This window comes from Falco cherrug, chromosome 4 (assembly GCF_023634085.1).
Source record: "Falco cherrug isolate bFalChe1 chromosome 4, bFalChe1.pri, whole genome shotgun sequence".
Taxonomy (NCBI): Eukaryota; Metazoa; Chordata; class Aves; order Falconiformes; family Falconidae; genus Falco; species Falco cherrug.
This window is the reverse complement of record NC_073700.1, coordinates 21,683,562-21,698,583: the sequence shown is the minus strand read 5'-3', so window position 1 is coordinate 21,698,583 and position 15,022 is coordinate 21,683,562. Positions and strand designations below refer to the sequence as shown.

Here is a 15,022-nt window from a genome sequence, read left to right as displayed (position 1 = left end):
TCTGGGGGGGAGCAGCGCCCACTCCCCATCCCTGCTTCCCTCTGTCACTCTGGGCTCCCAGGTGCAGTTATAAAACACTTCAGATGCCAGATTTTACACAAAAGATGCAAAAACATTACTCAGCCAAAGAGCAGATCTGATAAAGCTAAGGTGCAACGTGAAAAAATCGCCACCCTTTACTCAACTTCAATGCACGCTGGTGAGACATCTTTGCACTATTGCTACTGTTCCATGTGAAGAAAGCGGGTACTTCTCCAGACCCTGTGTTCAGGATAATACCCAAAATCTGGTGCTTGCACCATTTTCCTCAGCAAGCTGTGGCCAGCAGCTCCAAGAGGCACCAAAGCCAAGTTTCAAGGATCCACAGGAAAGCTTCTGGTGTGCATCCAAAGGCGTGATTACATCACAGCCTCGCCAGGCTAAGGAACAGGAGTAAGCATGGCAGCACAGATTTCTGTGCAACATGTGCTCATCCTGGGGGCTGACAGCTCTCAGTCCACAACAAAGACACCACGGTGGTGGCTTTGCTTTGGTAGTCACGGGGCCAGCTCTGCTAACGTGAGCTTGGGTACAGCGATCCACTGTGCAATGGCACCCTCACACGCGGCACAGGCATACCCTGGAGCTGGACCAATGTACATGTGGAAGGCTGGAAGTCAAATGAGCCTTTTCCACCCCCTTACAGTTCCAGAGGGGATTAATTTTGGGAACAAAAAGGCAACTGAGATGGCAGAAGGCCACCTGGCACCCATGCACGCCCAACCCTAGAAGAGGCGCGCAGTGGCAGCAGTTCCAAGCCATGCCCAGCACGGACCTCGCGGCCACCAGCTCTCCTCTTCACAGCATCACGGCCCGGCAGCTGTCACAGGATGCAAGAAGTGTCTGAACATATTTTAAATTCACAGCTCTTTGAGGGAAAAAAATTGTACCCCTAAAAGCACTGATGAGAAAAAGGCATCCAAATTTGTTTTCATCCATTTAAAAGCCTGTAAACTTTAGTGTTATTTATTGGCAGATCAGTCTGCTGCAAGCTAACGCTTTGCAAACGGAAGTGCCGACACACGCTTTGATGCGCTTTCACGGGTCACCCCCCAGAGCCACATGCAGCCCCCAGCAGGCTTCAGCTGCCTTTTAAGAACCTTTTGGCACATTTCTGGTCAGTTTTACCACACCATTTGTTTCCACACACTATAGCGTCCAAGATTAAGACTTACATCTTTAGTCTCCTCCCTATCTTTCTTCCCCACCAAAGGACTTTTCCAATTTCTTGCATGAGAGGCTCCAGTTGTGATGGGTGCCCAGGCCACGGTGGCTGCCTACGCCGGCTGTCCCGGGACAATGGGATAGCAGGCATGTGCACTGCCAGCACGGCATCACTGTCACAAGCCACGGCAGTGCCAGCGCTCAAGCTGCATGTGCCGCAGGCACCAGCTCTTCCTCCCCATCACCCTGCACGCTCGTCCTGTTTTGCACAAATCTATGCTAGCGTGCCCAAAACAAACCTAATGAAAATAGCTGGAATTCATGAGAAAAATAATTCTTAATGGTCTCTGTCACATTAATTTGGGTAATGTGCTGCATACAAGCACCGCTCACCTGGAGGGATGGCGTAATTAATGCACTCCCTCTCTTCACTGCCCAGAGATGAAGAAAGTGTCCTGATTACTTTCACATGTTAAGCATCATCAGAGCATGATTGTGCAGTTAATAATGAAGGTAAACCTATTTCCCACACCAAATGAAACCACCTCTGCTGCCTCTCCTCAAGTAACATTTTACCCACGGTGCAGGTATGAGGGGCATCCACAAGGCAGGGGCTACCCCTGGTTCCCTGCAAGCAGCACGATTCCCACTGCAGCCAGCCCCCCGCCCACGCCTTACTGCAAGCTTTAAGAACTATGTCTAAAAATTCATTAATTATCCTGAATACGAAATGGGGATAGGAAAGCTATGACAGATCAGCTCCCCACACGAGCCCTGTCCTCATGCATGCTTCCCCAGACCAAGTTATTAAATCTGCTGATATACGAGTATACTTAGCTTAACAGAAATATGCAAGAAATATGGTTATTAATAATTTCCCATAGGAAATCTGGGTTTTGCCTATATATTTGTACTGAAAATTCAAGTAAAATCTACAACAAAAGGGGGTAAGAAAATTAAAGGAAGATTTCCAACTTTAATTTGCAGTATCACCCACCAAATTCTTCCCCTTTGACATTAAAAAAAGAGAACCGGGGCAGGGACTTACATACTTCATCTGAATTTTCAGACTAATTACTTTTCTGCAACCAGTGTTGCAGGCACTGGCGCTGATGAACTGCTCTTTCCTAACCCTGCCTAGTCTGTCTGCATCAACAGATGGGAGCAAAATGGCCCCTGTAAATCAGACACAAGTGACAGCAACTAGATTATTGCACAGTCCTGTGAAACAATCTCAGGTAAAATTCACATTAGAATGTCATTAGGATTTCTCCCTGAAATATTGCTTTACATAAATTTTGTAGTATAATGGTTATTAAAAACCTCAATAAAAAAAAAAGACCTAATCAGTTCCTTAATACCCTTCTCCTAATTTGTTTATAAGTTAAATCATATTTTTAAAAATAGGTTATGATATATTGCAGGAGACATTCCTTATTTTAATAACTTATCTTTAGCTATGGAAAGCAGTATTGCTAAAATAATATAAATGCTAAAATGAAATTTCAAAATTAGAGAAGCACTGAAGTATTTCGATTTTCCATTACACGCACTTAAATTTTGCAAGATGGGATTCAATTAAATCAGCTACTGCACTGAACTTGGAAACTGCCAGCGGCAGATTATATCTGAGAAGGACAAAGTTTTGAGAAGAACCTTTAGGATTACACCAAACACAAAAGTCATTTAAAACAAGAATTTAAAACACCTTTTTGGGGTTTTTTGGCCGGAGCAGTGACATCAGAGGACAACACAAGGGTCGCCTAGGACCGTTGGTATGGCTGCAAGAAAATTAACACCAGCCTTATGTAGTACCACAGCATTAAACCAGAAAGCTACATTATTTAGGAAGGAAAAATTTTACTTACAACACCCGATGCCTTTGTATTTGTTAAATGCTACCTTTCATCCATTTTAAGCTTAATTTCAAGCCTCTGTCGATTTCTTCTTTTCTTTTAACCAGTGCAAGCAGCCAAAGCCTTCCCTTTTCAAGCGTGCTCTTTGAGCTGGTCTCCCTCACAGTGATGCTTCACAAATGGAACAGCTTCAACATCTCCACCAGTCCAAACCCCTGAGAAATCCACATGTATTCATTTCTTTGAAATTATTGGGGGGGAGGGAGGAAAAAAAAGGCACTTCCTCACTTTGTGTTGTATTTCAGAAAGTTTAAATGGTCTAATATCCTATTCCTTTTCAACATACCACAAAGTGCTAAATGGTAAGAATTACATTACTGCCACTGCTTAGATCTCAGCTGATAAGGTGAGCCTCTTACATTTATACTGACTTCTGAAAAAGCTGTTGCTATACTGGTCTAATAATTAATAATTCATGGTGCCAAATTACAGCTCTAGAAGGATACAGCCATTTTTACTAGTTCTTTCATACTACTGTGATTTATGTATGACTAAGTAGGAGACTGAGCAAAGGAAAAAAATTAAAACTTAACACTTCAGGTTTAAAATTAAATTGCTCTTCCATACTCAGAAAGCACGGACAGAGCAGGTTATCACAATGCTTCTCTTTAGACAAGCACAAGTGTACAACACTTCCGAACATATATTAATTTTATTACATAAAAATACCTTTTGCAGCTATTGAAACTGTAGATGTTTAAAACTGGAAATATTTACCAGTGATGGGACTTCCAGTGTCATGGGAGTACAACAGAACATACGAGATCTCTAACTTCACCACAGTCCTCCTTTCACATCGTCCTTGATGAATGGACTAATCTTTCTGCCTCTGTATCTATCCTCTCTTTGTTAAAGACACATTTTTATTGATCCACGAATAGAACGGGATCCACCTAAAGACAAAGATCAGCAAAGGAATCAATTTTGTTATTTTTTTTTCCCAGAAAGGGGGGTGGTGGAAAAAAGCTATTCATAAAATGATCTCTTTCTCAACCTACCAAGGACAACCTAGCTGACATTTTCACGAGTGCCTAGATGTGTTCTGGAGGATAAGGACACAGATGATGATAAAACCAAAACAAACAAAAGAGCAGTCATCTAAAGATACAGGCATATACTGGGGCTTTTAGAAGTGTTTAGTCCAGTGTGGCTTTCTATTGACTTTTTGTTTTCCAGCATTTCACCCTGAGACACCAGCACTGAGGAAATGCTGCCTCGGACCTTGGGAGAACAAGGAGACCTTTCTCAGTAGATATTCCAGGCTCATGCTGAAAGCACCCAAAGCTGCATCTCCTTTAAATAACTATGCTGATCTCAGTCAAATTAGTGTTCCAGCATTGCTAAACAGGAAATTCTGAAGCTTTTTTTTTTTTTTAAGCTCATAGTTTTATTACCAACTAAAAGATGAATTATTGTCATTTAATGGTTTGAGAAACTGCTACCTCTACACAGCTACTACAGACTCCAGAAAAACACACACACACAGAGCTCTGTTAAACAGATGGTCCTAAAGGTCGGTGTACCCTCTCCTGCCCTCTGGTTCACTCTTTTATCCTCCTCCGGCACACTTGGTCTCTGGTTATTTCCCAGATTACCTCTGCAGATGCAGATTCACAACACAACCACTGCCCGGTGCTCTGATGCTCGCTGTTGTTACACCACACATTAAACTCTTAAAAAGCTAAAGCTGCCTTTGTCATTACAGCCAAGCTGCTGAAAGCCTACAAGAAGCACCTGTTTTTAATAAAGAGTTTAAGGCCAAGTAACAGCCATCAAAGTTTCTGATTAGCACATGTTTTAGAGCTCCAAAATACACTTGAACAATCATGCATCTTCAATGGAAACAACACTTCTTGGAAGTCCCCCTGTGTAAGGGATTCAAGCTGAAGTACATTTGGCAGCGCAATGAGAAAACTGCCAGTTTCTAAAAGATGCCTCATTGTTCACACTCATATGGGCTGCTGAATTCCTGGCTACTGGCTCAGCCTTCAGTCTGCACATCACAAATAAATATCTCTGAAAGCCTAATTAATGCAGCTAGACTGTTTAATCTTTTTAAGAACAAAATAAAAAAATTGGTGCCAAGAAGAAAGAAACTTACTGCTTTGGTTTTTGGGAAAATGCGTAAGGGCAACGTTTTCATAACCGTTAAAATAATTAGGTCTTGGATTGAGGTTTAGCTTCCTAAGAGCGTAAGTTACTTTGAAAATTGTTGATTCCATATCATACACTATAATCTAGCAGTTCTACATTACCACTATCTATTTATGTCTTACTTATTTTGAGTTCCAATATTAGTGATACGAAGTCATTGAAGCAGAGAACAGACCTGGGGGGCTGCACAGCGGCGCTCACCGCCACCAGCGTGCTTCAGTGCAAACAGCAAATTGTTCTGCTGGAGAACAAAATCATCTAAAGCACCCTAAAACAAATCCTTCACCAACCTTTTTGAAAGCAACCATAAGTTATCTACCAGACACAACTGCTAGATGTGCCATCTCTAACATTAAAGTACTCGCTTTTACACCAAGGATGAGAGCAGGAGAACATTATTGTGAGTGTGCATCTTCTCCAAGGCTGGCTAATTACTACTGCTAGACCAATTTATTTTTTTTAATTTTTTTTTTCCTGAACAATATTACTTTTCTCTTCACCAACCCACCTCCCTCAATGGTAAAATACTGCAGCAGGTAGTCCATAGAGGTCACTGAGACCTTGGAGACACTCAACACTCAAATGAAAAAGTCCCCAAGCAACCTGACCTAACCAGACCTTCTTGGAACAGGAGGCTGGAGTAGATGATCTCCAGATTGCCTCCAACCCACATTATTCTACAATTTTAACTGCACTTAGACATAAAAACTCATTGAATGTCAGAGGCCGGAACTGGGAATGAGCAGAAGAAAGAAGCAGATGCACACAGACACATTTCTGTATTAAGAAAAACCCACAAAACACCGAGACTTCTCGTGAGCAGTTCATTCAAAGAACGTGGGTTACTTATTATTTTATATCACAATAATATCTTTATTCTGATCTGTTACTAAGACTAAAAGTTACATTTCAAATGAAAATCATCTGTTGACACTAACAGGAGTCAGTGATGTTCACCGCATGGAAATATTCTGCACCCTGGGGCACTTCCCAAAACTCAAACCCAGCTTTTAAATTAAATCCTGACATCTTATTTGGCCAAGAAGTGACTGATCCAGTCATGCCAGAGAGCAACTACAGAGAGGCGGTGGGTTACTGTTAATTTACCACAATTCAGTTTTTAAACCAGTTCTGTTCACGATAATTCCAGAGGAATGTGAAACCTTGGTTTTGCCTCCTGGAAAGGCTCAAAGGGCATTATAATTGGAGAGTCATCAGGGCTAATGGAGAAGAATGGCAGGAGATACCTGAGAGAGGTATTAGATCGTTTTGTAAAGCAGAAACGTCACAGAAAAGCCTCTGATGAGAAATAGTGACCTTATCCTCAAAGAATCTAATTCAAGGTGAATTGAGATGCAGAATTTTATCAAAGACAATTTCTTTTCACTAACAATTTTGTTTACATCTTGGGTTTTTTTTTCTCCTACCAACTTAATCGCATCCACTTCTCAATGTGAGCTGTATCCAGCACGTGCAGAGGGCAGCCTCGCTTCTCAGTTCACACGTACCAATAATTAGAAGCTTCATAACTGTACTTAGCTCCACTTACTGCGATGAAAGATGCAGATGTCTGTTTTAACAGCCTCTGATAAGCATTCAGTTTGATCAGCCTGTACAAATACCCTGCAACTTGTACTGTGCAAAAATTTCTTAACCCACAATTCATATAAAAGTACACACTCCCAGCGTTTAGACTTCTGAAGCTGAGATTTCTAGGCCACTCAAGAGATACGAGTGTACACCACAAACAAGTCAGTAGCTAAGAGCACATTTTCCAGAGCCATTTGGGGTCCCAGCGAACTTCCAAGAAGCACTTGAACAGCCCAGCAATCACCACCGGTACCCTACGTTGTGCTGAAGCACCTCTGAATATCTCTGAATTATCTATTTATTTAATCTCAAAGTCCTTAAAAGCCAGCAGTAGAAATGAGTTAGGCTCTCACCATGAAAAAGTATGTCCTAAATATACATACGCAACATATGTAAGCTAGTCACCTAAAATAAGCTAGTCAGCTTAAAGACACTGCCATCAATTACACCACCATTACAAAAGCAGCTTAAAATGCTATAGAAACTTCTGGAAATAGAGCTTTGTCATTTCTGGAAGTGTTATGACAAATTCCTGATTATTTTAATAAGAATGATTACTTAAGCTTCCTTACATTATTGAAAATCCTACACTGACAATAGAATTGTCTTTTGTATTGGCTAAATAAATCAGCACAGTAAACAAGGGCAGTAATAATCATTTTCAGTTAGAAGGTGAGAGCAAAGTCAAAATGGAGAACACAGAAAATAATCACAGCCTTACATTTTAAAACACAGCTAGCATTCCCAAAATCAGTTAACATGGTTTTTGTCTTTTCCCTCAGTTTTAAACTGCTATCTTTCTAGCTATGAAAGCATTGTTGTGCAGAAAACACTGGGAGAAGGAAACGCATTAACGTCTACACATACCAGGTTTATACAAGTGCACAACAGGAATAAATTAGCACCATCTCTAGTATCCTTATACACATATACTCATAACACTGTGAAAATCATTTTCCACCACAAAGGTGAAGGACCGAGTCCATACAGGACCAGGTGAGCAGACACGGGGGTGCAGGAAATCAAGCACGCTGTCTTGTAACTAAATATATTTTAAATTAGTCTAACACGTTTATTGTGTTGGAAATGTCAAAAGATGCTTGGAGTATGTAAGTGTTCATTCATAACTTTCCAGTAACGTGTAAGTTGAATATGACAGTAGAAAAATAAATGAAGAACTCCAGCTCAGATAAAACTCAGCTCTTTGAGACTCAGGCCATGCAAGGGCATGTCTGCTGAAGCTGCAGGTAGGCGAGAGGGACAGCTGCCCTGGTTACCTTTTCTCCCTAAACTCAGATTTCTGGTTACCTTTTCTCCCTAAACTCAGATTTCTGGTTACCTTTTCTCCCTAAACTCAGATTTCTGGTTACCTTTTCTCCCTAAACTCAGATTTCTGGTTACCTTTTCTCCCTAAACTCAGATTTCTGGTTACCTTTTCTCCCTAAACTCAGATTTCTGGTTACCTTTTCTCCCTAAACTCAGATTTCTGGTTACCTTTTCTCCCTAAACTCAGAGATTTTTGCATAGGTAACAGTTTTTGAAAAATTACTGCTAACTTCCAATTTTTCCTTTGATACAAGTCTAAGAAGTAGCCTGCAGTAACATCTCCAGTACTAACTAAAAAACTCTAGGTAGAACTGTCCACCAGCTGACCCTGCTATGGTTAGGAGAGCATTAGGCAGCCTGGCAAAAAGCCACATCCAGTTTGAAATGGGTACTGAAAATTTCCTCTGTCAGATGAATCTTTAATCTATTTATAATCTACAATGTTTCCTCTAAACAGCACTCCATGTCTTACCTTGTATCATTTTCCACATAAATGCCATGCCACAGAGCTAAAACATATGTCCAGATAGAAAAGTGGATTTATTTTTTTTTTTTAAAGCAAAACGTTTAAGAGGCTGAACTTATTAGAATTTGATCTACAGTCATTATTACCAGAACAACTCGAAAGCAATTCCTGTCATCCTCCCCGCTGCAGTGTTTCAAAGCCAGGGCCCAGCTACAAGACGCAATCCTTTCCTTTTGGCAGGTCTTTTGATTAGAAAACCAAAATAGCGACAAAAATTTTTACACATCTTCTGATGCTTCTTTCCAGGAGTAAGGGTCTTCAACCCACATTCTTGTGAAATTTGTTTACCTAACAACATATTTTTAAAATTCTTCAAACAGAAGGAATTTATCTGACCGTAAGGCAGCTGCGTCCTCCCGCCCCGAACCCCAGACCCCCCTGGTGCAAGAAGGGGCCGAGCAGCAGGGGTGTCCCGCACGGAGCGGCCGGGTGACATGGCGTGGCAAGGAATGGTCTGCAATGGGAGAAGGTGTTTTATCAGCAAGTGGGAAAAAAAAAAAAAAAAAAAAATGTGCTGTCGTGGATGCAAATGCAAATGTTGGAGCTATTGCCACTCACGTGCCTCGCTAACAATCCTCTAGGACAGCAGGCACCCAGAAATTCGGTTTTCTTGCACACAGCTTCATTACGTCTGGCTGTACAGAACAGCAGTAGCAACAAACAAGTTTGAAACTACAAAGAGCCTTTCAATAGCTATTTTACTCTTGTACTACCATCTACACAGTACTTAGTTTCTGTAGCTTCTGAAAGGAATTAACAAAGAAAAGATGTGCTGAGGTTTCACTATGATTATTTTCTGTATCTGATGATGCACCATTCACCGTAGCCAGATTTAAGCCAAGCTGCTTAAGCTGCATGTGTATTCAGCAGAGAGGATGGGTTAAGCTTTCCTCTCTCCGAGCTGCACATGATGGTAGCTGGCTTCTGGAGTTGAATTTGGAGTCACTGGTAGCACCGGCAAGCCTCACCCAAGCCCAGAGACCACCTCTCCACATCAGTACACGAAGTGCAGCAGACAGTCCTTGACCAAAGGAAGGACACGAAGGAAGTCCAGCTGTGACAGTCCCCACAAGATGTGCGTTGATGTTAGGGGATCTCATTAACAGCTGTTGATGTACTTTTCATTCATCAGACAAAGTTTTCATCTCAAAACCACAAAGGCCTGACCTTTCCCAGACACACATCATGAGGCCAAGAACTGCAGCACTGCACAGCAAAAGGGGCAAAATGGGGACCAAGGGTGGACGAGACAAGCACCCCGATAATGCCCTCTGCAGCACAGCACAACCTGGTACCTGTGCCCCAGACGCTCAGCCAGCCAGGTACCTGAGCCATTCAGTGCCTATCAGACAGCAGGGCTACCAGGGGAACTCTCCATCTGCTTCGTGTAATGCCACTGGATAGTGTGTATCTGCAATTCAAGCGTTATGCTGGTACTCTTGCTATTTTAGTTCCTTCAGCGATGCATCGGCCCTCTATCTGCATCTCACATGGGTGAAACACAGGAGGCAGGCAGCGGGAGAAGGCAGCAAGTCAGCAGCTATGTAGGATAACAGCAGAGCGAGGCAGAACCATAGAACTGTTTAGGATGGAAAAGACCTTTAAGATCAAGTCCAGACGTTAATCCAGCGCTGCCAAGGCCACCACTAACCCATGTCCCTGAGTGTGCATCTACGACTTATTTAAATACCTGCAGGGACAGTGACCCCACCACCTCCCTGGGCAGCCTGTGCCAGTGCATGGCCACCCTTTTAGTGAAGAAATATTTCCTAATCCCCAACCTAAACCTCCCTGGTGCAACTTGAGGCTGTTTCATCTTGTCGTCCCCCGCCTATCCCCCCCCACCCCACCCACACCCCTGCCAGGCATCTGCCGAGAGCGATCAGCCCCCCCAGCCCTTCCTCTCCAGGCTGAACCCCCCCAGCTCCCCCCGCCCCCCCTCAGCCTTGTGCCCCAGCCCCTGCCCGGCTCTGGACACGCTCCAGCCCCTCTATGTCACTCTTGAAGCGAACCCCAAAATGAACCCAGGGTTCAAGGTGCGGCCACACCAGTGCCAGGGACGGTCACTGGCTCGCCACACTGTTTCGGACACAAGACAGGATGCTGTTGGCCACCTTGGCACACTGCTGGCTCACGTTCATTTCACCATGCTGAACACAAGAAGCCTGGAAAAGCTGCAATCCTGGCAGCAACACTGCACATAGCCTCACTGCAACAGTGAAATGACTTGAGACGGTTGGGCTTTTTTAAATTATAAATACTTGAAATACTTATGTCTCAGACAACATGATGCTGTGTATTTCCATTCACACCTGCAATAATTATGCCTGACACTGAGATAGTAATTATTTTTATGATGCTGCTAAAACATTAAATTTTACCATGCATATTTAAGCAAGAACAACTTCACTTTTCTTACGATTGACAAAAATACACTCTCCTAGAAAAAAAAAGGAACCCTTTACTCTTTATACTGCTTTGGTTAAACCAGGCTCCAAACTAGTCCTATGAGTCCTTGAAATTTTCTGGAGTCAGGTGCCAGTAAGGAACAGAGGAAAGGACACAGCCCCTAGTTCCTGTTCTGTTCCAAACTTCAAGACTACCTTTTTCTTGCTGTTCATAATTTTTCATCTTGGCTACAGATATGCATACGATTCTTTAATATCTTTCTTTCTGTAGGTCATATTCTCATTACATTTAGGTATGCTCTCTAAAATATACTGAATGAGAGCTTATTACTGTGCAGTTATTCGGATGTTTTGGGATCAACGTTCCCTGATCCATGAACAGGCTGGCAGAGGAGACTGGCCATGTACCGGGAGAGGAAAATTCCAGCCATGCAGGACAAACTGCTCCTCTTCAACAGAGCTAGAAGCTATGTGAACACCTGGAGCAAACCCAAAGTATTTAGTATGTCCAAGAAACTCAGTTACCCAAAAGAGATATTTTTTTCCCCTGTTTTACAACATTTCATCTCTTTCTATGATTTTACAGAATTCAGATAACATAAAATTTCTATAGTTTCACATTAGGAAAACAGCGTCAAAGACTACTAGAAAGAAAAACCAAGAGAAAGCCCTGCTGCCAGCGGTGTTAAATGTTGACTCAGAGAGAAGTCCCTCTGCTTGGAAGGACCAAACACTGTTCCTCAAGCTTCTCGTTCACTCCTCTACAGGAACGCTTTGGACTTGGCTCTAAGCTTTCAGATGACAAGAAAGCCACCAAGGCAACAGCAGTTGGTGGAACAAGACTAAAAATGCCCTCCCTGTCCCCTGCCCTCCTCCATGTAGTACCTACGTTTAGGACAGTTGAGGGCTGTAAGGGCTGAAGTCCCCTCTGGTGGGCAAGGCCTGGGCCAGCAGGTTGGTCTGCAGGAGACACACGGGCAGCAGGCAGAGCCCTTCAGGTATGAAAAGAAACTAAAAGAAAAACCTAATTTACCTTTCACTTTGGTGTTCTTATGGAGACGCACAAATACATCTCAACTTTTATAGCCTTTAAGGGCAACACATCATGAAATTTAGTCTTTCAAACTGAATTCAAATGCATCCTTAAATTACAGAAAAAAGGATTTTGTTCCCATAAGCTGGCAATCAAAAACAGACACACTAAATAACGTGGCTGTTATAGGTCTAGGCAATTTTATTTTCAATACAAAAAATCCTTCTTATGCAAAAACTTTGATTAATTATTTTGCATCAGGAAGAATGAATCTTTTTTTAATTGTAGCAAAAAAACTCATTATTGATTAAAATGCCATTTTAAGTAAGACATTATGGAACTGAAAGATCATTTCACTTTCCAAATTAAGCATACAAACCTAAAATGCAGACTGTAAGTAAAATGCCATATATTGCATTGGAATGAATTTCCAATAATAGTAACTATTTTACATTGGTACAAACAAACTTCGTCCTAATTAGATTGACCTTTAAAAAGCTTCTTAGGCATTTGAGAATTGTAAATACTTGAAGTATGATGCATTCACGTCCCCTTTTACTCAGACAACTCTGAAAGCCTTGAAGAGCAGAACGGGGGCCAATTCCATCCATCCTGCAACTCTGCTGGGGTCAGCACAGCCAGGCCTTGGACGAGCTTCATCCCTTCTGACCCCGCGGTGCCCTGGGGGCGATTTGGACCTTGTGCGCACATCAGCACGGCTGGGAAACACAGCAGAAGCTACAGCAAGTAGTTCCTTGGGAGATGAGCAAGTGGTTAATGGGGTTGAAGATGAAGAGGTGTCGCTGTACCAAAAGAAGTAGAATTTGTGTCATTTGCCCATTTTCTTAAGGTACCTGCTTTGCAGCACGCACCCAGACCACGGCACACGCCTTCCCGTGCGGAGCCCACCCAGCCTGCTCAGCGCACGTTGCGTATGCCGGCTTGCGAAATGCTGCGTATGGAATACTTGCAGGTCCACACAGGTAACTTGCAGATACGGTCTCAGAGCAATTTTCTTTTATTGATGCTGAGCTTATCCTTGCTAGAATGAAGAAGTGCATTTGATATAAGGGAATTTATTTCACCAGTTTATGATGCCGTTTCACAGTATGTGGACCTCACACATCAGAGGACAGCAGAGCTCATGTTTCAACACTCAGACGTGTCATCTCGCTCTCCCCACACCTCTCCTGCCCAGTGACCACTGCACAAACCACACAACCAGCATAATAATAAATAATAGATGATCTTACTCAGCTAGCGACTGTGTACAGAAGGGCTGTAGAATTTGGAATAAAACTGACAAAACATAGCAACAAACCCCAGACTTTGCCTGCAATGGAGAACAGAGACAGATGTGTATTTTATCAAGTCTAGGAAAACTAGAATCAGACCCATAAAAGTGTTACTTATATATACAACTACACCATCATAAAACCAACACAACCCTGCCCAGGTTGTCTGCGATGGGCAGGTATGTGCAACCTTCCCTTCAAAGGTAGTTTGCATCCTAAGGATGCATCGGTGCCAGCACAGCTCACCAGCAGCGAGTGCATCACTGCATCAGTGCTACGACTCCCTTCTACCTGCGTCCACGGAAAGCCTACTGCACCTCATCACCGCCTGCACTCCTGATTGTTCGTTTGAAACTGTCAATTTAAAACATTTCTCTTATGAACTTTAGCTCTAACTAGACTACAGAGACTGTGAGTGTTCCTGACAATAAAGGAAGATTAAGGCTGAGAAGGACAAGCAAGTATCATAAAAATAACAGCGTATAATTGGGTAGCCTACCATAGCTGGGGAAGAGAAACGAGCAGGTCAAGCAATCGAGAACCAGGAGAAATGACCTTAAGAAGTTCTGTCTGGGGACAGACTGCCAATGGTCTCATCAGCATTCAGCTCCACCGCCACAGTCTGGAGGAGGAAACATAATGCAGAAAATGGAAAGGAGGGAGAAAGAAGAGCACTGGGGAGAAAAACATCTTTCTTAATTCAGCCAGGGAGGAGATGGAAACCAGCCGGCTGCAGCCTTTTTTATTATTATTTTTCAGTATTTTTTTTTTAATGCATCCTCTGGTCTGTAACCCGCCCACTAATACATTTTCAGTATCACATGCGATCTTTAAGAAGAAATATTAGTGACTTACAAAGAAAACAGTTGGTAGAAAGATGCTGTCAGATCTTTTACTGCATACTCCTGTTGTTCCATGCGAACAGAGAAGGGCTTTGGGTGGGATTTTCAACAATGCTCAGCAGACTGAGGTACTCAGTGATTTTCAGCAAGAGCCAGACACCAATCTACCTTTTATGTCTTTGAAAATCTACTTTTACTTGTAGGCTTTTCAAGACAGATTGTGGTTTCCTAGGTGTTTATATAGCTCCTTCAGCATTTGGGTGTTACAGCAGCATAAAGTGATATTGAGAATTGGCTGTTTTCTGTCATCTAGCTTTTCCATCAGGTTTTTACAGCTTTTTATAATGAAAAAAGATTTTTTTGGGAAAAAGGACAATTTTGTAAATGCATACATATACACAATTTTCATACGTGTTTACAGGTTATCAGTAAGAATCTGAAAGCCTCCAGAATTTTTTTGTTATGTTGCCTTCAGAGTTCCATTTTTCAACCATGATACTTTTGCCTGCATATTTTCAACAAGAAGTGATCTTTTTTAAGTTTTACTTCTCAGCTTTTCCAACAGAGGAGAAAATAAATTGTAGGTTTAACAAAACAAGGGAATGCCACTCAGCTAAGAGTCCCTGCACATGGGAAGGGCGGGTGCTCCGCATCCGTGGGCTGCGTGGGAGCAGGTTTTTGGACACCAGCTGAAGCCCCTGCGATGCCTGTTCCACACTCCCCCCAGCA

At 42.5% G+C, this 15,022-nt stretch overlaps 1 protein-coding gene across 4 annotated transcripts in view; it reads right to left on the bottom strand.

Moving 5' to 3' along the window:
• Positions 1-15,022, bottom strand: part of LOC102055836 (contactin-4) — a 339,085-nt gene that overhangs the window by 233,904 nt on the left and 90,159 nt on the right. Inside the window, exon 1 of one of the 4 annotated variants that reach the window (XM_055710001.1) lies at positions 13,951-14,051. The exons of the other annotated variants lie outside the window; for them this stretch is intronic. The gene's annotated coding sequence lies outside the window, so the exon portion shown is untranslated. Of the gene's footprint in view, positions 1-13,950; positions 14,052-15,022 lie in introns of those variants that run through there. 4 annotated transcript variants of the gene reach the window in all.